The sequence below is a fragment of the Euprymna scolopes genome, chromosome 28, assembly GCF_053919585.1.
Source record: "Euprymna scolopes isolate OS-2025 chromosome 28, ASM5391958v1, whole genome shotgun sequence".
NCBI classification, from domain to species: domain Eukaryota; kingdom Metazoa; phylum Mollusca; class Cephalopoda; order Sepiida; family Sepiolidae; genus Euprymna; species Euprymna scolopes.
The window spans coordinates 57,839,666-57,864,489 of NC_136509.1; the positions used below are offsets into that span (position 1 = coordinate 57,839,666).

The following is a 24,824-nucleotide window of genomic DNA, read 5'->3' on the forward strand; positions in this document are numbered from 1 at the left end:
CTACATTTAGGTTTAGGCACAGATAAAGAGTGGGGGTAATTATTGATAGTGTTTTCAGCTAGACGAGTGTTTTTGTAAAAGTTTGGCGAGGGGGGACCATAGACTGAAGCTCAGTCGAACATTTTCCATGAAAATAATGATACATCAGAGACAAGCTCACAACATCTCTTCTGTGAGATAGAGGTTGCAGGGAAGAAAAAAGGACATCTACAAGGCTACGAAGTCTATTTTGAACTATCAAGGCAGGACAAGTTCTTTCTAGCTGCTCCTGCCCAGATGTGGCAACTGTATTCCATCCTTGGACGTACCTGGCTCTTATATAGATAGAGAATTGCATCAGCAGTGAGATATCTACTGGATCGATAGAAAGATACCACCATTTTTCCAGCGGCTCTGGCAACAGATTTGATGTACGTGTTCCATTTAAGATCAGGAGTAATTGTCAAGCCCAGAAGCTTGTCAAAACTTGAGTCCTCCTGAAGACGAGAGCCATTCATTTCAATTGATGCCAGATCTGGATCAGAATGTTGATGATATAAAGATAGAAGCTTGGTTTTAGATGCATTAAAAGTTACCAGCCACTCCTTTCCCCATTGTACCACGTGCTTAAGATTAGAGGAGAGAGAGAATCAGAGAGAACTTGGTCGTTTACTGTCTTAGATGTGCTACCATAAATGGTAGAGTCATCAGCATAAATGTCTACAAATGATGTAAGGATGTGATTTGGATGATCATTAATGTAGATCAGGAAAAGAGTTGGGCCCAGGATGGACCACTGAGGGACACCAGCATTAATACTGTGAGCTTCTGATTTTTGCCCCTCAACTACTACTCTTATGAACCTATCAGAAAGAAATGATTTAATAATTGAGAAGACATTTCCAGCTATACCATAGCTAGAGATCTTGTGAAGTAAACCTTTATGCCATACCCTATCAAAGGCCTTAGATATGTCAAGAGCAATTGCCCTAGAAAGGTTGCCTCCGTCGAGAGATTTGCTAATCCTATGAGATATAACTGTAAGCACATCTGCTGTAGATCTAGCAGAACGGAAACCATATTGAGTGTCACTAAGAAGGTTATCTTTGTTGAGATGGTTGATTACTTCTGTATTTAACAGATTCATGACGCACAGGAGACTTATTGGCCTTCTTGTTTTTAAAGCTGAATAAACATGTTACATTAAATAAAAACACTAAAAACATCCAGTTAGGTATAAAAGTAACTTACCTTTGATAAAATTTATTTGTTATATATTTTTTTTTACAACTTTTTCGAATCTATGTAATACAAACCCATTTGATGCAGATCGTGTTAACATTTGAAAATAAGTAGAATTTAAAAAATATCTTAATTCTAATTTAATGTAGAGTAAAAAAAAAGAAGGTACTTGTACAGTTTCATCAAGACATGAAAAATATTGGAAAAAGGTTATATTGCACGTATCTGTTATGGAACAAAGTTCTCTGAAAAAAATTTTTACTTAATTTCATCAAGTAGTTTTTTTTTTTTTTTTTTTTTTTTTACAGCGAAAAAACAATTTGTTATGATACCGAGCAAAAGGTTCGATTTTTAGGAAGAAAAGCTAGTATTAAAGATGGGAAGGAAATGTCGGCGCTTTACATTGAGTTATCTCCCCGTGGTTTCAACAGATTCTATAATGGCTAACTTCAACGCGCTCTCATAAGAACATGTTTTTCTGCTTTAAAAAAAAAAAAGCTACTTGATCAAATTAAATGAATTTTTTTTTTTTTTTGAGATCTTCAGTCCAAAATGGATACGTACAATATAACCTTTTTTCGATATTTTCATTTTTTAATGTCTTTATTAAACTGTACAAGTATCAAAAAAAAAAATGAATACTAATAGCTTTTATTCATTAGTGCAATGTAAAGTTTCAGATGAAAATGATGTAATGAATGTAATGATTGAAATAAATATTTACATTTAAAATTTTTTACAACATAAAATTATTGGTACTTATGCTGGATACGAACTGAGCTATTTTTGAAATAGGATTTTGAAGTTAAATTCAATTTTTACAGTATTTGTTTATTTATTCTACTTGTTAATTGAAAAAATGCCCTCCTTTTCCCAGGTTAAGAATGAATTTCTAAATAAATATCCATTGTTCTTTTAATATTGGACGCTAAAAACGTCTTTTGGTATTTGTGCATCCTTCGAACCAGATGTCACTCAGTGTCCGTCGTTCGACTTTCTCACGGCTACCGGTGGGCGTGGCTTTCCTCTGTGGCGAATTCCTAGGATACAGTCCCTGAAAGATTGTTGACAATGTTGCAACAGATCCGTCTGTTGCGACCACAAAGTCTCTTAGTTGATAAATTTGTGTTAGTCGATCAGTATTCACAAAAAAAAACTGCGACTTGTTTTGGCGCACAAAAGGAAAAGTTAGGTGCACATGATATTACATGCCAAAACCTTCATAAAAGAAAACACAGGGAAGTAAGCAACTTTCTGTTGCCAGAGCACCCCGGAGGTAAGTAATTATTTTCTTTTCTCTCTCGTCTTTAAAAAAAAAAAAATCAAAAGAACAAGAATTTTTTTTTTTTTTTTTTTTTTTTAAATCTTGGTTTTGGCAATTATAACAATGTCAGCTGTCCTCTTCAGGAGGGGGATGTTGGATTCCCACCCAATGAAAATGGAACCAGTAACCACAATCATCGCCCCCAATCATTGCCGTTCCATCATCCGGATTCCCGCATTCCGGGCAAATGCAAACCGGCTCCTCATCCACCAGAGATGGTTCTAAACCATGCCAATCAGGCTGGGGGGAAGGCAAATCCTCTGCAGTGGAAGTGCTCTCTTGAAGGCAGAAGGGGCAATACCAATAGAAATTGACTTAGGCCTATGCACGAAAAATGAAACCAGTCATTGCATCTGTCGCAACATACCATGGGACTCCCATCGTCGGGTAAACTGCACACTGGGCAATTCTCAACAAGTTCTCCCCCTGCGGGGTGAAACTCAGATGCTGTATCAAGGGAGGTGTGCTCTTCCTGGTCACAGTCACCCTGTATATGTAGGAATCTCTCGGCCCTTAACTCCAGTGGGTAAAGGTTTTTCGAGTGCACCTGCAGGTACACATCCCCACGCTTGACCTGCGCAGATCTCACCAAGCCATCCTCTCCAGGGTACAACTGCGTAAGCCTTCCCAAGATCCAAAATGGTCAGTTCCCGTTAGGAACCGTCATTAAAACCACTTCTTCGTTCACAAAGTTTGAAGTTGCTCCAGATTGTGATTGGGTTCGCTCCCTTAGGCTTAGTAGATACTCTTGGTACCAGATTCTTCTGAATCTTTTCAAAGCTTCGTCTCGGTAGCTAAGGGATTCTACCAGGTGCTTCCGGGACGGAGGTTCAACTTGGCTAATATCCCCTTGGTTTATCCTAAATATTAGTCGGGGATTAAGCACGGGGTGTAGGAAGTGATTTGGAGTTAAAATCTCCAACCCTTGGTCGGTGAAACTTCTGTAGGTCAGTGGTCTATCATTCACTGCATTCTGAACATCCGATAGTATAGTCAAGAGGTCAGTATAGTTGTAAGTAGCCCGGCCGATCAGCTTGTATAGGCAAGACTTTATCGTTCTAATAAGCCTTTCCCAGACACTACCGTACTATGGAGAATGCAATGGAATCCTATGGCATTTTATTTCACACGTCTCGAATCTCTCCTTAAATTCATTACATGTAAATGCCTGATGAACCACACTGCACCCCGCAACAAACGATTTAGCGTTATCGCTATAAATGTGGGAAGGTATGCCGTATGTATTAGTAAAATGTATACATGCTGTCAGGAAGGAATAGACAGACATATCCTCCACTAACTCTAAGTGCACCGCTCGCACCTCCAAGCATGTGAATACTAATACGTACATCTTTGTCCTTTCTAGATCTCTCTGTACCCACAAATGCCCAGCGAAATCCACACCAGTTTGAAGGAATGTACTAATTAGATTGACTCTGTGCTTAGGCAAGTCAGTTCTTCACGGGTATTAGAAGGGTATTGCATTGAACTTTCGACACAATGAGCATCCGGATAAAACCTTCTTCACCACCTGTCTCCCTCGAGGTATCCAGAACCCAGCCAACCTCACTTTATTCAATGTGGTGGGGGTACCTAAGTGGCTGCATTGGTGATGACAATCCCGCACAATCAATGTGGTCAATGGATGGTCCTTAGCCAGGATTACAGGGTTATGGATTTCAAATTCATAGACAACATTCTTTTTTAATCTGCCCTTAGAGCGGATTAGCCCCTCCTCATCTAAGAAGAGATCTAAACTTCCTACTCTCTGTGGTCCTGGATATGACCTTAAACTATATCCAGTGGTGAGGCCCCAGCTTGCGGGCTTTGGGGAGTGTAGAGCCACCCTTTAATTGCCATTGCTCCCAGGTTCATTCTGACCCGGAGTGGTAGTACCTGTTAGGGTCCCAACTATGGGTTAAATAGAAACCGACTTGAAAACAACAAATATATTCTATTAAAAAATTTTTTTTCAAAATAACTGGATTCAGCATTAAATAACCTGAAAAGGGTTGATATGCCGTAAAACAAAAACAACCAACCAACCAATCCTACTCTCTGAGGAATGGCTCCACTATCAGGATTCTGTAGAAATTTCAGCTCCTCCTCAAACGCCTGACATTGCATCATCCTGATTAAATGTAGGCGGGCTACCCTTACTGGGTCTAGGTCCTTCCATCTCAGCCTATAAATAAACTCAAAGACACGAGCCGTAACATTCATCAACATCGACAGCGTAGAGTATTTGTCAAATGGTACCACTGGCTCCTCCTGATTAGGTGATACGGAGCAGCACACAGAGGTAACCATCTTATTTTCAGGACTCAAACAATTTAAGGCGTTTTCCAGCCAAGAGACCGCCTGATCCTTCAGCCACACAGCTCCATTAATCCAATAACTTAGGTTTTTTTTTTTTAATTTCAGAGTAGATAAGCCTCTGGTAACAAAGTCTGCTGGATTTAAATCTGAGGGCACATATTTATAATGTAATTGTACTCCAAATTCTGAAGTTAGTTCTCTTTCCCACTGATCAATATCCTTTACTCTGTTTTTGGCAAACACATTCTTGTTGGTGGTGGTGTTAGAGATTATCCAAGATAGAACTATTTGTGCATCCACTGCCAAGGTTACAGCCTTAAATCAAATCTTTGAACAACAGAGTGGGAAGGCATTTTATTGCCAGGAAAACTGCCAGCAGTTCCATCATGAGCAATGTCTTGGTACCACCTTAGCCTTGGCAAATATGAGGAATGAATTATCTCGCCCGGCAGCATAAGCGGTGAACCCATATGCCCTTTTAGAGGCATCACAAAATAAGACCAGACTTGCCTCTTTTCCTTCATCAATGGTATGCCTAAGAAAATTGATGGAGACGAACCCCGGTAACTCCAATGCAATGACTGCCCATCTTACTTGTTGCTCCTTCGGAACTATTTCGTCCCAACTCACTCCTTACTTCCACAACTCGCTGATGAACGTGTGAGCCTAAATGGTCACGGGGAGGCATAAGGAAAGAGGATTGAAAATCTTAGAGGCCTCTAAAAGAATCTGCCTTTTGGTTCTGGCCTTAGGATCACAAACATAGGGAGCGACAGAGATGATGTCATTCAGGGAATGATATCTATATTCTAGTACCTCTTCCCATAAACAGTCATGTTCGATATACGTTCCGTCTTCCTTCATTGTCTCCTGCAAGGCAGCGTTATTCGAATTGCAAGCCTGCAGGGAGAATCCGCCCTCCTGCAGCCACTCTACTGCCTTGGAGTAGAGCGTGATTAAATTCTCTAAATTATTGTTCATTTTTATTAAATTGTCCACGTAGAAATTGGATAGTAACATCTCTGAGCATGGATCCATGGGGAATTGTCCGGCATGATACCTTAATATACAATTTAGGATGAAGGAGCTTGTACTGAAGCCAAAAATGATAGTAGCATAATGGTAACACCTTAATCTGTTGTTCTTCAAAAAGAATCAGAATTTATTTTTTGTCTGATTACTCCGCTAAACACACCATCAGAAACGCTCTCCTAATATCGGCCAAAAAGACATATTTGTTTGAACAAAAGCACAATGTGAGATTCAGCATGTCACCGGTCAGGTTGACTCCATTGTATGCAGCATCATTAAGAGAAGCAGAATTTGTGGTTTTAAATGGGCAATTAAATACCGGCCGAATTCTGGTTGTGCTGGTAGGATTGTTCCTGAAGACCGGTCTATGCAGGATCCATACATAATTCCTATAATCTTCAGGTGTACATTCCTATTCTTCAAAAATCCTCACGTATTCATCGTATAATCTCTTTTTCTCTAAGTCCTTAACCACCCTGTCCAAGACCTTAATGGCCACATGGTGATTGGACTGGACCTTTCTTAGCTTGTCTTCATACCAGGCCGGTTTGATTGAATAATGACCCTCCCTGATGGAGATGTTATCCATAAAATCCTTTAATTTATCCTTGTCATAGTCTGAATTAAATTTGGATTTGGGGAGACCCAGAGACTCCAGGCTGAATATCCACTCCAGACCCCTGTCCACCAGACTGTCTTCGAACACGTCCGCGAAAGGATTGATGTATGAAGGGTAAGGTTTCATAGCATTATTAATGAGAGTTTCATCACAAGGAAACTGCTCGACCATCAGGTTATAATCTAGGCTCTCAGTGTACACAGTTCCTTGGTCTTCGTAAAGAAAATGTTGGATGTAATGGTATTATACTAGCTGGGGTCTCCCAAGCGGTGCCATTCAAGCAACGTACTACCTTAATAGGGTACAAATATTATAAGAGATCTACTCCCATCAGGCCCCAGAGCCGAAAACTACCACTTGTAATTTATGTCGTTGGCTCCATTTTTCCAAACCAGCAGTAAATCAGGGACCTTATGTGAGTAGAAAAACAAATTCAACCCTAAGAAAAAAAAAAAAAAAGAATAAAAACCTATTTACTTTTCATTAATTTTGTAATATTTAGTAAATGTTTAAATGATGGGGGAGAGGTCTGACAAAAAATGAAGCAGGTTATGTAAGAACAGTGTTGAAAGTTATAGCAGAAAATAAACTTAAGTTAGTGCAATTGAACATGGCCATGCTTAAGGCATTATTGCTGTTATTAAATCTGCCCTTTCAAAAGTGGAGTTAGAGCACTGATGATGAAACGTTTCATCGGGAATTGTTGTTTTGTGCAGATGGGGCAAATGTAAATACTGGACAGAGGAATTGTGTTGTGACGCTGTTAAGTTTCAAATCTCATAGACTTCTACTGCACAATACATTGGCTTGAATTAGACCTATTGAAGTCCCATGCACTCTTTCAATGTCTATGAACATTAGATATGGAAGACTTACTACTTCAAGAACAAGTGAGAACTTTTTAGAAATTACTGGAGAAGAACTAAAAGAAAGAATTTACTTGGTATTGCCAGTGAAAGATACCAGTTGGGTTTCCCCTCCCTGTAGAAAGGGCAATGAGTCTTTTTCCAAGCAAAGTCCTGTTTTTGGATCAAAGAAAAACTAAAGAAGCATATTGGTTCTACAGTTGACATTACAATTAAAGAACTGGAGTTAAGATTTCAAAATCTGTTGGGAACAAACAAAAGTGTAAATACTGAAGATGTGATGAAAAGCTTCATTAAGGTGTTTATCTACAATCATGACACACGGCCAGAATGTAAAAGAGAACTGATCCATTTTGTAAATTATGAAATACATTATTTTTGAATGGGTTGAAAAACTTCTGATAGTTTCAGGATGCAATATAGAAGTTGTTCACTCAGAATGAAAACACATTGAATTCTTTGTTGCAAATAATTTCAGGGACAAATTTGAATATAATTAAAAATTAATTCTCTTTTATTACTGAACATATACCTTTCCTCCCTATCCGGTTACTTGGCTTTACCTGCTACTTGCATCCTTGCATCAAACAAAATAGTTTCCGCCAACAAAGAAACACCAGAAAGCAGCAATACCACTTCTTAAATGAACAGGAAGTCAAAATAAAATTCAGGATTTCCTGTTTATAGTGAAGTCAAGTGACTCCTTGTACACTGCTCTGTCTGGAAGTGAGGCCCGTAAAACTGCCCATCTTTGAAGTTCGATTGAAAGCTAATGAGGAAAGAACCAAACATGTTTTTTGGAGGAATTTAAGTTCAGCCTATCAGGAATGTCTTGGAACAAAAAAAAAAATTCAATTTCCAATAGTGCCACATGTTTTTTTGGGTCGCCTTAGACCAATACCTAAATCTCGGCTTAAAAGTTCAATAACTCAGAAGCAGTTCATTTTCAGAGGTATTAAATGTGACTTTTGGATTCCGCATGTGGAAAACCTTGTTCACGCAAATTTTCAAGGTTCTACCTACTCTAGAAATTGATTTATGCCCAGAAACGTAATTTCATAATTTCGCGAATTTGTGCCTCAGCGTGATACATGTAAAATACCAAAATTGCGATATTTTCAGAACCGCTTAGAGTTAAAAGCTCAAATTTTCAGGATTTCCTAGTTTTTATGATACCAACATATGGTGAAAGTTTGGAAAAAATCTGAGAGGTAAGAGTGTTAAAGAGATGTTTTTTTCTGGATGATTTGAGATGGAATCACCCTGTCCTAACTACTATCACTACAACCTCAGACTCTCACAAAATACATGCCAGCACTCTGCTTGCTTATCCCTCCCTTCTCTTATTATGAATGCTGGATGCACAAAAGTCATGTCTAGCATGTTCAAATAAAGAATGCTATGACAAACTATTCAAATTAAGGTTCACATGAAAGTTTGGACATGTGAAAAAAATCAAAAGTGACATTAGTTCTAGAGAAGATCTTGTCAGGTAAACATACCTGAAATAAAATGTCCCGAAAAATGCAGCTTTGTCATAACAAAAAACTAAATATGGAAGATATAAATACTGAGCTTTCTAACTCCAGACAGTACATCAACAATTCTCAAAACTGTAACTAAAAATAATGTAAACTTTCTAAGACAAAGTCGAAAGGTTGAGAAAAGTACTAAGCTCCAGCTAAGATTTCCAAACTTTATAATTCAGCTTGAATTATTGTTATAGAGGTTACTCTCTGGTGTTTTCCATTTGTCCATAACCTCCAGCTCTCAAACCTAATATTACACAGAAATAGGTATCCTTTACACTTTACACTATGAATACTTTAAATAGTTCCAAAATGAAAGAATATAAAAAATTGTGAAATCATTCAAACATCCTGATAATCTAGATATGTTTCTTATCAGTTTCTTTTTCCACATATATATTCTATGCATACTGTGTCATTTGGTTTGATTGAGTTCACTTAGTTTTATGAGTATTGATTGAGCTTTTCTTGTGTTTGATTTATGGTATGTATGATGATGGTGCACATTTGTGATGTCGCATTTTTATGTTATTGCTATTTAATCACATTAGTTATTAAAGTTAATGTTATTGCTATTTAATCACATTAGTTATTAAAGTTAATGTTATTGCAATTTAATCACATTAGTTATTAAAGAGTTCAAAACTACAAATATTTCTAAAGGTTGAAAAGTTATAATTTAAAGCTATGAATTTTGGGAGCCAAAATTGACATTATATACAAAAACTAGTTGTATTTACATGGTGTTGCCAGAGTTGAGTGCTTAGGTTAAAAGGTAGTGTTTCTACAATTGACATTTAGATTTAAGTAAATATCTGAATAAAATGCTCTTGTGAGGATGCAAGTAAGAATAGACACGTTTCACCTCACTTCCAGTCACTTCTAATATATAAAAAAAAAAGACCAAACAAAACAAAAGATTTAAGATAAAACGGTAAGTCTTCAGAAAAGAATTTAGTAAACATTAGGCACCGCCAAAAATGACCGAAAAATCAAGTTGTTGTCGTTTTTTAAAACGAAATTACATTTCTTAAAATCCATTATTTCTGAGTAACTTTTTTTTTCCAGAAAGATAAAACCCTGAATTTTATCATATAGAAAACAGAATAATGTAAAACTTTTTCTACTATTTTTAATTAAATTTTAAATGTTAAATTTTCCCAAAAAGTTAACAATTGACATTTTTTGTCTTGCACAAAAAACGTACATAAATATTTTTTAAAAAAGGTTTTTGAAATAATTTATTTATTTATTTGTTGTCTAACTAAGATTTAGGATGATTTTCTATGAGAATATGCAAAAATATTATAATATAAGTACCTGAATTTCAAATAATTCCACTTATTCATATAGGCAACCAGTTACTTCGCGTCGATCTAGAGTCTAGATCGACACTGTTTACGTTTGTATTCGATTAAAAAGCAAACTATGGAAGACCAAACAGGCCAAAAAAACTTATTTTTCAGTAACGAAAATTTCAATGTATTATTAAGCTGAGGCTGGCCAGTACCAGATGGGTGACCATTTGTATGAGTTTGGTTTTTAATGTGTATGTGTGTGGGGGCCAGGCTCCCCAAAATGGGGGAGGGGCAATTTAAAGCAGAATAAAAAAAAATTATTTCAGCGCGTTTGGTCCACCGTAGTCGAAAGGCGGCAAACGTTTTCAAATGGGATCGAAAAAATGATGCTATTTTTAACACAAAGGGCACAATATTTATCGAATTTTTTTTTTTTTTTTGTATCGATTCTTCAAAGCATGCCCTGTTTAATAATGGTCATGCATTATTCGGCTCGCTAAAAAAAATTGTTAATTTATTTATCAAAGATTTTAAAATGTTTTTTTTCGTATAAATATTAAAAAAAATTTTTTTTTGTTTTGCTTAACTTAAATTAATTATTTTATTTAACATATTCGCCGAATTTCACACTTCAAAACTCAAAAGCGGGATAATTAAATACAATCGAAGTTCTGATATTCAGACGTCAAAATAAGGTATGCAAACATTTTTTTTTTTTTTTTTTTTTTTTTTTTTTAATCTATATTTCTGTCCCTTACAACACAATATGTTGTGATCAGTTTAAGATGATTATTTTAAGCATATTTGTACCACCTCAAAACAAGGGGGGGTTTTGTAAGTAAAAAAAAAATATATAAATATCGTTTATGAAAAATAAGTACACTGTTATAAAGTTCATTCTTCTCTTAATAATCGGTGAAAATTTCGTATTGATCGGATAATTACCTGATTTTTGGTAGATTTTTAAAAAGACCGTCCGTCAAAAAGTACTTACCTGCCCCCCCCCCCAGTTTTGGCGGTGCCTAGTAAACATATATTATACACATTACCTCCATCTAAAATTTCAAGTCTTTAGACCCAAAATTGGCGGAGGAATTTGGTAGAATCTGCAAAGGTCAACTCTTTCAACTTTGACCTTTTGGCAGCCAAATTTTTGCCCCAAAACTGATTAAAATGCTTCCTGCATGTCTGAGTGCGCTTTATGTATAAATTTCAAATGTTTAGACCAAAAATTGGCTGAGTAGTTTGCTAGAGACCGCAAAGATCAAATCTTTGGAACTTTGACCCCTTGGCAGACCAAATTTTCAACCCAAACCGATTAAAAAGCTTGCCCTATCTCTGATTAAACTTTATATAAAATTTAAAATGTTTAGTCCAGAAATTAGTTGAGTAATTTGGTAGGGACTGCAAAGGTCAAAATTTTTTTAACTTTGACCCCAATTTTGACCCCTTAACATTTAGTTTTTTGGGCTCAAATCAAACGTTTGATCCATGCCCAAGTAACCTACATTTAAAATTTCAAGTGTTTAGATCTAAAATTGGTGGAGGAGTTTGGTAAAGTTTTCAAAGGTCAAATCGTTGAACTTTAACCCCTTGACAGCCAAATTTCTGGCCGAAAACCGATTAAAAAGATTTTCTCAAATCTCAATACTCCTTATGTCTAATCTCGAGTCTCTAGACTGAAAATTGACAGTGTTTTGGTAGGGAAATGTACACACACACACACACACACACACACACACACACAGGCATTTTCATTTTTATAGATACATACCTATTTAAAAAAAATTTCCTTTTATTTATTGCTAAGTTCAATGAACAGACAATTTATATTATCAAAGAAACAAAAAAGTAAATGTACGTATATTCCAATAACAGAGTAACCAATATTTCTACAGACAAATGCCAAGGAAAAAAATTTTTTATGATAACTCATAGAAAAAAAGTCAAATGATTATCTGCGCTGATTAAACAGAAGTTTAGTTTGTTTAAATAGTTTTCAGTCTCTGTGCTAAACGGAAATTAAAAAGAATCCAAAGATATCTGGATTATTTCCATGTTTTGTTTTATATGAAAAATATTCAATATTTAACTGTTATTTTTATAACAATGAAAAACAGAAGAAATGTTTAGTTTACAGATTTCCTATTACAAATATGGCATCCAATTTTAAATTTAATTTTCAAACATTACTTGTTGGATGAAGTAATTTTTAGAGGAAACAGAATTAAAACAGTTTCTTAGTTTCAAGAACATGGTGGAATAATAAATGAAAATTGATTCTTCACCCTTTTCAAGTCGAAAGAGAAGCTTTCAACTTGTTTCCAAGAAAATTCTTCATTCTGAACACCACAGGCCCTCATTCTCCTTTCTGACTTGACCTGTGCAGGCAAGTGACGTATGCAAACTGGTTATATCCAACCATCACTACCTATGCTGCATCCTCTGTGTCTACTGGCAACAGTTTGTACCCAACAGTACAATTTGCACACACTGCAAAAATCTCTCCTTACTAGACGCTTTTGTTGATTTGATCACACCCTTCAACAGTTCCAAAGTAACTTCATCCGTGAAGTCATCAATACACCACCAGGCCGAAAGAAAAATTGCGGTGATCAACTCAAAATCAAGACAGTGAAGCAAGATACTGAACTGATTCTGGGCTCTCACCTTTATGGGATCCATCGTTTGAACCGCAAAGAGGTTAAACTCATAATGGAAGCAGCTTTGAATCACCATGCCTGCTCAGCCAGTATTCGGAATGTGGTGAACTTGTTGGAAAAGAGACCACTCAACTGACCCAGAATGAATGCCACAACCATAATCAAAAATAAACTTAAGAAATGTAAAATTATTTTGAAAGAAAATGCAGAGCAGAAGGAATTTTTCTTTCAAATTATAGCTAAACAACTCAACACCCTTCCTAAGGTGCAGTTAGAATTGGGGAATACTTACATTATCTTTCCCAGTTAATTTTACATAAGAATTAGTGTTGAGACAATTAGTCAGAATTGGGAATTAGTAATCAGAACTTTTGGGGATATGGGAATAAAAAAATTGGAGTCTACTTTCTGATTCCAAAATAATTCTTAATTTTTTTTTGATGAAATAAAATGAACACAAAGTTATTTATTAAAAGTTGTTCATTTGCAACATGAGAGTAAGGACCTTGGAATCTTCTATAATTATAAAAGCGAAAATGTGTGTTTGTGTGTCCGCTAAAAACTTTCTACAGACACGACGAAAATTCACAAACTTGGTATCATATCGAAGCTCCATTCTTAGCTAAAAAAATATCGAAAAATTGGCCAAAAACGTTCATTTTTTCACCCCAAAATCAACAATTTTCGACAGGGGGGGTGTCAACAAAAACGGTCCTCTCGTGTCGACGACCGGTTCTACACATGCGTTAGATGGCGTCATGACCTGATTTACTTTAAATAGTTGAAAAACTGACTAAATTTCATGTACGTGTGTTAGCTCAGTTGGTTAGCGCGTTGGTTCGTTATCTAAACGTTTTGGGTTCGAATCGTGGTGTGAGGTGTCTTTTGTTTTGTTTTGTTTTTTTTTTTCGATTTTTTAAATTTAAATATTGAACCAGTGTTATTTAAGCCATTTTTCACGTAACGTTCGTTTTTCTGTTTTTTTTTTTTTTTTTTTTTTTTTTTGTTTTTTTACTTCGCTTATCCACCCCCAACCACACACCCAAAAACACCCGGGTACCCACCGATCTTTTAATTTTTAATATCGAAACAGGCTTATTTAAGCCATTTTTCTTTTTTGTTTTTTTCGATTTTTACATTTAACATCGTTCATTTGCCTTATGTTAGTTTTTTTTGTGTTTTTTTTTTTTTGATGTTTTGATCCCACTCCCAGATTTAACATGTTTCTCAGAGTTTAATTTATTGTTTTATTGGTACATTACTGCAAGCATCCTTTTGTAAACCTTTTAGCATATATTCGTTAAATGTTTCAAGCAGTTCAAAAGATTTAAAATGCTCTGGACAAGGTTTTTCAAATTTATTGATGCTGTCTGGACACTGTTTTCTGAAATAATGTTTTAGTACTTCTTGGCTTTGGATACAAGTGAAAAGTATAGATAAAAATCTTTAGAAGTTCTCCAATAAAAAAGGGAATTATATTTACACTTAAACTTAGACCTCATTCCCCTGAGGTTCGGGCTCTTATTACTGTAACTAACAGAACAAAAAGGAGATGAAAAAGAAATATGCAGCAAATAAATGTTACCAAAGGCAAGACACTTCTACCTACCTGGATAAGTGTATTTGTGTTCAAACTTTTTTTATTTATTTATTTTTTTATTAAATTTTCACCCCAAACAAGGCACATTGCCACTTTGGTGTAGTGGGCTACTTTCAGGGGCAACAACTACTGGGGTACTATGTTGGGATTTGGGCAGCAAGATGTCGGTTCATGTTACACTTGGACTTCTGCATGTCAGTACAGTTGGGGAAGCAAGGACTTGGAATGGAATTCCAGAGTCTAGCGGTTCTGGGGAAGAAATTACTGGAGTAGAAAGATCTTTTACATCTCTACTGTGTGGGGGTGAGATTTAGCTGCCTGTCGGGTTTGTCGAGGGTGTCTACGTCGTGGGGCACAAGTGTCTGCAGTTCGCCAGAGCATTCACCATTAAAATACGTGTAGAACAGGCAAAGGGATGCAACATTTCGTCGATGAGACAGAGGCTGAAGCTTAGATGCCAGTTCAGGGCCTATCAGATTGACGACTCTCTTTTGAACCTTGTCTAGGAGCGAGAGACTAGCAAGAGATGCACCAGCCCAAATGTGACAGCAATACTCCATATATGGGCGAATGGTGGCCTTATTGAGGATACTTTCGGATGTTAGTAATTTTCTAGCACGGAAGAGAGAGCCTACCTTCTTCGCAGCGGCCCTGGCAATGCTTTCAATGTAATTGTTCCAACTCATGTTTCCTATGAATGTTAGGCCAAGCAGTTTGAAAGATGTACTTTCAGATAAAGAGTCACTGGCCATTGCTATTGGTGGCAGAGAAGGTTTCTTGTAATTATTGAAGGAAACCAGTTTAGACTTGGCAGCATTGAATGTGACCATCCATTTTTGTCCCTATTCCACTACAGATCGGAGATCATCCTCTAGTGTTTTTGCCATTTCGTTAGATATGTGTTCATTTGTTTTCCTGTCATGCCTGTTACAGAGTGTGGTGTCATCAGCATATATACCCATCTCAGAGGCAATTTTGTCGGGGAGGTCATTAATGAATATTAGAAACAATAGAGGTTCAAGGATAGACCCCTGAGGCACTCCCACATTTATATCATATTGTTTAGATGTATGACCGTCGAGGACAACCTGGATTTTTCTCTTATCTGAGAAGGATTTAATTATGTTAAGTATTCTACCAGTGATACCGTATGATCTAATTTTCCTGAGGAGACCCTCATGCCATACCCTGTCAAAAGCCTTAGATATATCTAGAGCTACCACTCTACCCTCCCTCGCTTTATCCAGTGAATGGTATATACGTTCAGAGATTACAGTTAGGATGTCTGCTGTGGAACGGGCTTGTCTAAATCCATATTGTTTGTCAATCAGAAGTTTAGCATCTGTAAGATGATGGACTAGAGCATGGTTAATTATGGTCTCAAATATTTTGGCGGAAAGTGGGAGGAGGCTAATGGGGCAATAATTTGATGGGTCAGTTGTTTCGCCAGAATTCTTGAATACTGATACCACAAAAGCAGTTTTCCAACAGGCCGGAAAGCAAGATTCATTAAGCATTTGTTGTAGAGTTTGGAGAGAACTGGAGCTACTTCGGCTGAGCACTTTAATAGCACAGCTGGGATGAGATCGGGTCCACATGCTTTTGAAGTGTCAAGGTTTTTTATGATAGCATACACCTGAGCAGGGGTGATTTTTAGATCGTCTAGCGTGGCGTCTGTTTGCAAAGGAAAGTCAGGCAGGGGGTGGTTGGAAGGGTTCAGTGTGGAGTTTGAGGCAAACCGACTGGCAAGCATATTAGCCTTGTCGGTTGCTGAGCAAACAACCTTGTGATTGTTGGTTAGTGCGGGAATTGTTGATTGCCCATTATTTATTACACTGTTGTAGATTTTCCAGAAGTCACGCATTCCTAATTTTTGTGCTTCAATGCGTTTTTAGTGGCTTCAGTAAATTCTCTCTTAGCTTAATTTTAAAGCATGTTTTTAGTTCAAAACAAATTTAGTGTTCACTCTGCTGAGTTAGAATAAAAATAAATGGCTGTCCAAAAAATTTTCATAAAGAGACTTGAAAACTGCTTGAAATCAGTAAATTAAACAAATGCTGGTAGAAACACATGTAATAAATGTTAACAATCGAGAAACACGTAATAAATGTTAACAATCGAGAAACACATGTAATAAATGTTAACAATCGAGAAACACGTAATAAATGTTAACAATCGAGAAACACATGTAATAAATGTTAACAATCGAGAAACACATGTAATAAATGTTAACAATCGAGAAACACATGTAATAAATGTTAACAATCGAGAAACACATGTAATAAATGTTAACAATCGAGAAACACATGTAATAAATGTTAACAATCGAGAAACACATGTAATAAATGTTAACAATCGAGAAACACATGTAATAAATGTTAACAATCGAGAAACACATGTAATAAATGTTAACAATCGAGAAACACATGTAATAAATGTTAACAATCGAGAAACACATGTAATAAATGTTAACCATCGAGAAACACATGTAATAAATGTTAACCATCGAGAAACACATGTAATAAATGTTAACAATCGAGAAACACATGTAATAAATGTTAACAATCGAGAAACACATGTAATAAATGTTAACAATCGAGAAACACATGTAATAAATGTTAACAATCGAGAAACACATGTAATAAATGTTAACAATCGAGAAACACATGTAATAAATGTTAACAATCGAGAAACACATGTAATAAATGTTAACAATCGAGAAACACATGTAATAAATGTTAACAATCGAGAAACACATGTAATAAATGTTAACCATCGAGAAACACATGTAATAAATGTTAACCATCGAGAAACACATGTAATAAATGTTAACAATCGAGAAACACATGTAATGTTAACAATCGAGAAACACATGTAATAAATGTTAACAATCGAGAAACACATGTAATAAATGTTAACAATCGAGAAACACATGTAATAAATGTTAACAATCGAGAAACACATGTAATAAATGTTAACAATCGAGAAACACATGTAATAAATGTTAACAATCGAGAAACACATGTAATAAATGTTAACCATCGAGAAACACATGTAATAAATGTTAACCATCGAGAAACACATGTAATAAATGTTAACAATCGAGAAACACATGTAATAAATGTTAACAATCGAGAAACACATGTAATAAATGTTAACAATCGAGAAACACATGTAATAAATGTTAACAATCGAGAAACACGTAATAAATGTTAACAATCGAGAAACACGTGTAATAAATGTTAACAATCGAGAAACACATGTAATAAATGTTAACAATCGAGAAACACGTAATAAATGTTAACAATCGAGAAACATGTAATAAATGTTAACAATCGAGAAACACATGTAATAAATGTTAACAATCGAGAAACACATGTAATAAATGTTAACAATCGAGAAACACATGTAATAAATGTTAACAATCGAGAAACACATGTAATAAATGTTAACAATCGAGAAACACATGTAATAAATGTTAACAATCGAGAAACACATAATAAATGTTAACAATCGAGAAACACATGTAATAAATGTTAACCATCGAGAAACACATGTAATAAATGTTAACCATCGAGAAACACATGTAATAAATGTTAACCATCGAGAAACACATGTAATAAATGTTAACCATCGAGAAACACATGTAATAAATGTTAACCATCGAGAAACACATGTAATAAATGTTAACCATCGAGAAACACATGTAATAAATGTTAACCATCGAGAAACACATGTAATAAATGTTAACAATTGAGAAACACATGTAATAAATTTTAACCATCGAGAAACACATGTAATAAATGTTAACCATCGAGAAACACATGTAATAAATGTTAACCATCGAGAAACACATGTAATAAATGTTAACCATCGAGAAACACATGTAATAAATGTTAACCATCGAGAAACACGTAATAAATGTTAACCATCGAGAAACACATGTAATAAATGTTAACAATCGAGAAACACATGTAATAAATGTTAACCATCGAGAAACACATGTAATAAATGTTAACAATCGAGAAACACATGTAATAAATGTTAACAATCGAGAAACACGTAATAAATGTTAACAATCGAGAAACACGTAATAAATGTTAACAATCGAGAAACACGTAATAAATGTTAACAATCGAGAAACACATGTAATAAATGTTAACCATCGAGAAACACATGTAATAAATGTTAACAATCGAGAAACACATGTAATAAATGTTAACAATCGAGAAACACGTAATAAATGTTAACAATCGAGAAACACATAATAAATGTTAACAATCGAGAAACACATGTAATAAATGTTAACAATCGAGAAACACATGTAATAAATGTTAACAATCGAGAAACACGTAATAAATGTTAACAATCGAGAAACACATGTAATAAATGTTAACAATCGAGAAACACATGTAATAAATGTTAACAATCGAGAAACACATGTAATAAATGTTAACAATCGAGAAACACATGTAATAAATGTTAACAATCGAGAAACACGTAATAAATGTTAACAATCGAGAAACACATGTAATAAATGTTAACCATCGAGAAACACATGTAATAAATGTTAACAATCGAGAAACACATGTAATAAATGTTAACAATCGAGAAACACGTAATAAATGTTAACAATCGAGAAACACGTAATAAATGTTAACAATCGAGAAACACGTAATAAATGTTAACAATCGAGAAACACGTAATAAATGTTAACAATCGAGAAACACGTAATAAATGTTAACAATCGAGAAACACATGTAATAAATGTTAACAATCGAGAAACACGTAATAAATGTTAACAATCGAGAAACACATGTAATAAATGTTAACAATCGAGAAACACATGTAATAAATGTTAACAATCGAGCGAAAATGTTATGTTCTACCATTTTGTTTTGATTTTTGACAAGTTTTATTCTTTATTTTTGAGTGATTAGACAAGATGAAAAGTTTAGAATGGGCCAGAAATAATAATCATTTTACGTTAAATTTATGTACAAAACTGTTTTCCTACATGAAATGTTTTTTTTTCTTTGCAGTGTAATCATCTGAAAAAAGTAGAATCTTATTTTGGAGGAATGATTTAATTAAAGGTGTTTAGCTGTTATTACTATTTTTTACTATCATTATCATCATCATTTTTTTTTTTTTTACACTAATGCAAATCAATCTAACTGACCAAATTTTTATTATTTTGGGGGAGTGATTTAACTAAAGGTGTTAATCCATTTGTTATTATTATCATCACCAACAACATCATCTATTTATTTTTTTCTTTACACTAATGCAAATCAATTTAACAAGCGACCAAATCTTTATAAATACAAAAAAAAAAACATTAACATTTCTTCATAGAGGAAAGGTAGAGAATAGTTAACAAATACCTATTACAATGTTAATAATGGTTTTCTAAACAGTAACTTTATCTAGATACTCATTTTTGACATGGTATTGGCTTTGTTAACTATTCTGTTCCTAAACTGTTTTCTTATTTTGCATATCAATCATTGATTCTTTTTCATCATTTATGAACATTTCAAATGGCATTAACGGCAAATGAGATTTGTTTCAAAAGGAAAACAAATCTTGTCTCACAATTTTTAATTAATTACAAGGAAAGCATTAGAAAAAAATATTTAGAAAGATCTATTCTTGTAGTTCCTCCCCCTCTCTCAAGTGTATTTTTACATTTTGCAAAATATATGCGAGTGGCGGAGGAGGTACAGTCATTTGAACATTTTAAAAAAGTATTGAATCTTTGATTTAATGTTAAGAAATTTTTAAAAGAATCAGAATTGGTACTTGTACCAAAATCAGGAATTTAGAACAGAATCGGTAATTGTATTGGAATTGGGGAAAATTTTGGAATCGCCTCATCACTAATAATGTCATACTAACATTGTTACTTTGTGTAAAACCTTAGCAATTTATAATCTAATCCAAAATGGACTAATTTCTGAAGTCACAGCATTTCCATGGTAACCTTTTAGCACCTAGTTCCGCAGACCATTGGACACATTGGCTGTATACATTCAACAACTTCCTGAGGTCAATCAACTGTCCACCAACTAGTAAACTAGACTTTCTTACCCATTATCTCCCATCCAGTGCACAAATTAATAACAAATTGTGACTCATATGAATCAGCCATTGCTAAACTCAAGTCTCTTTTCGTAAAGCCCTTTAACATTGTTCATTCAGACATCTTTTAGCAACCTCTAAGCAGGGTCCATGTGAAATGATTGATGATTTTTTCAGACGCTAGATTTGCTTACTGTGGATTGTCGCTTTGAGGCAGTAATGGCCGTAGAACATTGTGACCAAGCCCTCCTAACAAGCATTCGCTCTCATACAATTCGACAACTTTTAGAAAGGACGCTCAATTTGAAAGACACTTCTGACTTAGCTCTCTCTAGAATCTTATATGAACCTTACACCATGTGGCACCACCGCTCAACCATCAGTGACTTGTGAGGTTTTTCGTACTTCCAAAAATGTTCCGGCTGTAGTGGGGGGGAAAAATGTTTCTTCTGTAGTAATCGACAACATCCATGAATTAAATACCCCGCCCATGATGCAGTCTGTAGAAGCTGCAGCAAGAAAGGAAATTTCAAACTAGTCTGCTGATTGTTGCTCCCCTAAGAAGGTGACTTCTGCTTGTGAATCATCAATTGCATTCATTATAACTGCTGCATCACTTGATTGCTTGTCGAAAGCCATAAACTTTCAGTGAATGGAATATTCCTGGAGGCCCTGGTGGATACTGGTATCTTAGAAAGCTATATATCATCAAACATCACCCATAAGTACAAGTGGCTGACATAAACTTCTTGCGGAAAGATATCAATGGCATCCACAGCAACAAGCAGTACATTAGGTCACTGTTATGCAACATTAGCATATAAAGGGTTTACCTACCCGTATTTCAAACTTTCAGTCTTTCTTCTCTTTGCTCAGATGTCTTACTTGGCCACGACTTTCTCAAACTACACTCAAAGGTAGAAATATTCTTTGGGGGTCACAAATATGTGTCATAATGGCGTTCCATCTTGTTTCTCAACTACTATTCAAACATTTATTGCTTGGTTGCAAGCCTATTGCTACAAAATTCAGAAGACAATCTCTGATCCATCAGCAGTTTATATACTCCGAAATTCATGACCTTCTAAAAGACGGTGTTATTGAACCCTCTCACTCTCCCTAGAGAGCACAAGTTCTAGTAAGCACTAACAACACAAGAAGCGTCTTTTCATTGACTATAATCAGATCATCAATTGGTTCACGTACCTTGAACTAGTCCAAAAAATTGCTTGCTATTCTGTTTTTACTACTCTGGACTTGCAGAGTCAATATCATCAAATGCCAATACAAGAAGAGAAGAAATTTACAGCTTTTGATGGGGGGGAGGGGTTGATAAAATTAGACTTGAGATAAAAAAATCAATTTCCTAAAGCCGTCCAACACATAGATGTTAAACTTAATCTGATAATTTAAGATAACAATTTTGGTTCAAAATTTCTGAAAGGTTGACACCTGTAGTGTTAACATGTTTTTTGGGGGTTTTTTTCTAATCACTCGCACCCAAAATACATTGTTATTAGTTTTTAGATCTGACAGTGTTATTGTTGTGGTCGATTACGTCTAACATATTGTCAAATTTTTTTCTTGTTTCTCCCTGGTTTAGTTAAACACAAAGAATTTGTTGTCCTTAGTTTTAATAGTATTTTTTGTTTTATAAATTTTTATAAACACATTATATTTGATTATATTCATTTATTTCTCTGCCTAATAAGTTGCATCATAAACATTCCTCCATCATATTTTTTCCACTTTGCAATAAAAGATTTTTCCAACATTTTGCATCCAATACAACTTTGAACTTTTTTACTTACAAATTCTAATAAATTATCCTTCCTGCCATTCATTAATTTGTCATCAACATTCCCAACAACATTTATTTTTTTTATTTTTTTAGACTTATTTTGACTTATTTTCCAAATGTTGTATGACTGAAATTGTCCATAATTTAGAGTTTTAAATCTTTTCTTCCTTCATCAAACTTTGACTAATTTAAACACCACCACTCCTTTCAGAAAATTGCGTAATACAACCACCAAAATGTTTTAATATCAAGAATGATACGAGTTTGAATTGATCAGTTGGGTTTTTATTTATGTATTATTTTATATATATACACATTTTTATTGTTTTATATATGTAAATACATTTATAAATACGTTATAAATATTTAAATTAAAAATATATAATAATTATATATATAAATATAAATTATGAATACATTTTTATTGCTTTATATATATACATTTTTATTGCTTTATATATATATATACATTTTTATTGCTTTATATATATATATATATATTTTTATTGCTTTATATATTTACTAGCGGGGGTACCCGGCGTTGCCCGAGTGTTTGTTTCCGGGACGGGGGGGGGGGGAGTTTTAAAAAATGTTATGGTAGGTAAGTAGGAAGGATCAAACCCGGAGTCATGAGTAAAAGTAGGAAAATAAAGTGTGAAAAAAAAACAAAAAAAAAAAACATCTGCAACGTTAACAGTTCGGCCACCAAGAAAAGTCCATTCCAGTTGTTTAGGAAAAAAAACAAAAAAAAAAAACAACTACGGTAGGTCGGCGCGAACGTGAAAATATAATGTGAATTGTCCAGCACACTAACCACTACGCCACAGAGCACTGCAGCTTAGTTCAGTGATATAAATAACTTCACATGAAAGAACTACGAAGCCAAACCGGTGTTCTCTTCTCAACTGTTCCTTGTGAACGATCCCCAAATGGTGTTAAGTGGTGGCAGGGGGAGGAGGAATTTATTAGAGAGAAAATATTTTACCACTTCCATTGATCTTAACCGATTTTGGCCGTGACTTCTCAGCAGAAAAAGTATAGAAATCTAAGATTATCAAGGAATTTGAGAAATAATAAGCCTATAACACACCTCAGATATTGTTCTGCCGTTTGTGCATATTATATTTGCATGAAATATCTTGATTTTTAATCCTATTAATGTCAAAATCAGACGGGAAAAAATGAGTTCATTTTATTTATATAGAGATATATATGTATATTAAGTAATGTGATTGATAATTTAAAATTTAAAAATCAAATTATAATCAAATTAAAAATCCGCTTCATAAGAAGGAACAACAACAAAATCAATTATCTGTACGATCGTTTCGGAAAACAATGCTTTTTATTGTGGTATATATCAAGTTACGTACAATAATTACATATAGTTTTTAATAAGCAAGGTCTCCTCATCAGCAAATTTTGAAGGGTTTTTATTGAATTTAAAAGACACCATAAATAAACCTAGCATTAAAAGTAAGGCAGATGAATCTGAAAAAATTGAAATAAAAGGTCTGGATTTAAAATTTATAAGAAAATTAATATGGGTTAGAGATATAAAATAAATAGAGTAAAATATATATTTTTGAATTTACATTATAAGTTTGCTTTAAAAATATATAGAGATATTTACCTTTTAATTTTTTGCTTTTTGAAATCAGGAACTATGGTTAAAATACTCATTTAGATGTTTGCTATAGCTTTTTATCTTATTGAATGATGAATTTTAAAATTTTAAATTCATAAATAAAAATGATAGAAACATAAACTGTATTGAAAATAAACCTATTAAGAGCGTAATAACATATAATATGGCAATGTCTTCCCGTATACGAGTTAAGAAAAATAACCAAGAGACAAAAAAAGATAAAACCAAACCACAAATATTAGATAATAATACAAATAAACAGCAAACCAAAGCCTGTAAACGTAAGAATAGACATAAGGAGATCCTATGGTTCAACCCCCCATATTCCAAAAACCTAGAGACAAACATAGCCAGAGAATTTTTTAAAATATTAGATAAAAACTTCAAAGCCCCCCATAGATATAATAAAATTTTCAATAAGAACACAATTAAAGTCTCTTACTCTAATATGCCTAACCTTAATCAGAAAATAATTAGCTCTAATAACAAGAAAATTAATAAGCTACAAAATACAACTATACAAAATACATCGGACTGTAACTGTAGAAGAAAAAATAAATGTCCCCTACAAGGCTCATGTAAAATTAAAAATGTTATCGAGAGCTGCACAGTATCAAAAACTCCAAATCTACATAAACCTATTAACAGCCATAACTCAACTACCAGATTAAATAATAACACCAACTTAAACCAACCTACCGATCAATTACAAATCAACCCACCATATAATAATCCAACAACAGACCTAACGGAAAATAATCACAATAAGCAAGAGGTAATATATTTTGGTTCCACATCTGGTCTAATAAAACATAGAATT

General features: G+C 34.3%; 1 protein-coding gene across 8 annotated transcripts in view; it reads left to right on the forward strand.

Annotated features, from left to right (window-relative positions):
- LOC145249656 (E3 ubiquitin-protein ligase rfwd3.S-like) overlaps positions 1-24,824 on the forward strand; it is a 159,857-nt gene that overhangs the window by 2,815 nt on the left and 132,218 nt on the right. For 2 of the 8 annotated variants that reach the window (XM_080111432.1, XM_080111430.1), the window contains exon 2: positions 19,514-19,567. The exons of 4 other annotated variants lie outside the window; for them this stretch is intronic. The gene's annotated coding sequence lies outside the window, so the exon portion shown is untranslated. Of the gene's footprint in view, positions 1-2,189; positions 2,498-19,513; positions 19,568-24,824 lie in introns of those variants that run through there. 2 more of the 8 variants (XM_080111433.1, XM_080111434.1) reach the window with 2 other exon arrangements.